Raw genomic sequence first — 2,831 nt, 5'->3', positions numbered from 1 at the left:
TATGTGAGGCAGCGTGGTGGAATCAGGCTCTCGTCAATTTTTGGACAGGTAGAGTTATTGGTATCATCTTAAAGCTTGTTCACTTGTCTTTATTTGGATGAGAAAAATATCCATTTATCTTGAATACAAGTTGAGATATTTGCGAATGAAGGAGGCGGGGGTCACCGGTTTTCATAGGTAAAGTTAGTGAGAAAATGGGCGCCAAAGATTAGTTATTTCCTTAGCTTAAGAGTCCGTGGTAACTGAAAAATTACTTTTTTTGTGCCTTTAATCCACGTTTTTTTTTCAGAACAATCCACACAGATATGCGTTCTTTAATGGACATGAAAGGTGTTGAGTAAAAAAAAAAAGGAAAAAATTGATAAAAATTCACAAACTTGCGAAAAAATGCAAGTTTCTTCATTTTGATTATTTTGACGAGAGCCTGATTCCACCGCGCTGCCTCATATATAGCGCATTTCTACGCCCTTCAGCATGCTCTGTGCACTTTACAACTCTTATTGCCCCGGCAGTCCCCAGGACATCTGCTATTGCAAACATCCAGGTGCTTTCTTAGGAGCTATCAGTCCAAACTGCGGAATACACAAGCTAAAACATGGACAGAGCTTTCGTTGTCTATTCCCTCATGGGCGAAAGGGGGGAGGTGGGGGGGATTCCTGTCAATAAGTCTATTCCAATAACAGCCCAATGCCGCCCCTCCCCCCTCCCCCTATAACGGGCTCGAACCCACGACCTTACGGTTGAGAGTCGGAAAGAATCTACCAAAAGCGTGTGCGTCTACAAGACATTTCAGCTGATTACACACCAGTTTAACACGTATGCATTTGGTTATTAATTATTCATAAACTCCAAAGGGGTATCACTCATTATGGTCACTTCATCTATTTCTCTTGGGGATATATATATATATATGTACATAAATAAATCGTGATACTGATACAACATTTTAATAATCCTTCCTTAAAATTGCGCAATCCCCCTTGTTGAAAACGCACAAACCATATCCATTTTCTAAAAAAAAATTTAAAAAAATAAATATCGATTTCAATCAAATTTTGCCCTTAGAAAAGTAGCATCCTAACTCCATGAAGCATAATTTTGAGAAAATGGCACTCAAAAGATTCACACTCTTATAGCTTACATGTATGATTATAATTTAACCCTATCTGTACGTCGTGTTTTACTATTGTATCCATACGACGTGGGGAATTCTGTGCCAACCCTTTCCAAAGAGGAAATTTACTCGTTAATCCGATCCGTACGCTTTGCGTAGCAGTCTGTCAAAATGATTTTTTGAGAAATACTAAGTTTCAAAGAGATCTTCGTACTAGAAATTTTCTAAAATGTGAAAAATACAACCCCGGGGGTACAAAATTCCCCAGGGCGTATGGTTAGGGTTAAACCCCTTTCTGTTAAACATCAGGCTTTTAAAATAAAAATACGTGTCAAATCATTCCTAGCCTTGACACAGAGTTGTACAGAAAGCAGCAAAAGTTATTATTAATCCAGTCTTCCCTTTCAATGATCTGTATATCATAAACAATATGTGAGGCAGCGTCGTGGAATCAGGCTCTCGTCAAAATAATCAAAGTGAAGAAACTTGCATTTTTCCGCAGGTTTGTGAATTTTTATCAAATTCTTATGTTTTGGCGCAACACCTCTCATGCCCGTTAAAGAGCTCATTTTTGTGTGGATTTTTCTTTAAAAAAACGTTGATTAAAGGCACAAAAATGTAAATTTACAATCTCCACGGACTCTTAAGCTGAGGAAATAACTAATCGTTGGCGGCCATTTTCTCTCTAATTTTATCTCTGAAAACACGCAACCCCCACCTCCTTCATTCGCAAATACCTCGACTTGGGTTAGAGGTGTAGAGGTATAGAGAAGAAGAGGAGTACAGATACAGAGGTATAGAGAAGAAGAGGAGTACATATACAGAGGTATAGAGAAGAAGAGGAGTACAGATACAGAGGTAGAGAAGAAGAGGAGTACATATGCAGAGGTATAGAGAAGAAGAGGAGTACAGATACAGAGGTATAGAGAAGCAGAAGAGTAGAAGAGGAGAGGAGGAAAGGAGGAGAGGAAGAGAGGTATAGAGGAGTTAAGCAGGAGAGGCCTTTAGGTGGAGATTAGGAGAATAGGAAAGCAGCAGAGAGGAAGAGAGGGGGAGAGGTATAGAGGTACAAAGGAGGAGAGGCAGAGGAGAGGAGGAGGAGAGGAGGAGGAGAGGAGGAGGAGAGAAGGAGAGGTATAGAGGAGGAGAGGAGGAGATGTATAGAGGTACGGAGGAGGAGAGGCGGAGGAGAGGAGGAGAGGTATAGAGGAGAGGCGGAGGAGAGGAGGAGAGGTGTAGAGGTACAGAGGAGGAGAGGTATAGAGGTACAGAGGAGGAGGGGTATAGAGGAATGTAGGAGAAGAGGCGGAGGAGAGGCGGAGGAGAGGAGGAGGAGAGGAGGAGAGGGGATCGCGTATGCTAGTCTCGGCTGGACACTTGTAGGTCATCTGTGCCGCTCTTGTGGCGATTCGGGGCGCAGGGGCGGTAATTCGTGGCCGCTGTCCCAGTCACACGCATCACCTACGTCACACACGCACACACATACTTACACACACCCGCACGCGCGCACATACACACACACACACACCCGCGTGCACACATACTTAAACACACACGCACGCGTACATACAAAGATGAGAAGAAAGGGAGGGGGGTGGTCTTTGATTCACCAAGACACTCACAGAAAATATGTACGCAGTTTCAAAGATCACAATTTATCCAAAAGCAAATCAAAATTTGATAACTAACGGTGTTGTTGTTGTTGTTGTTGTTGTTG

This window comes from Aplysia californica, unplaced genomic scaffold (genome assembly GCF_000002075.1).
Source record: "Aplysia californica isolate F4 #8 unplaced genomic scaffold, AplCal3.0 scaffold00034, whole genome shotgun sequence".
Taxonomy (NCBI): domain Eukaryota; kingdom Metazoa; phylum Mollusca; class Gastropoda; order Aplysiida; family Aplysiidae; genus Aplysia; species Aplysia californica.
This window is presented reverse-complemented; position numbering follows the sequence as displayed.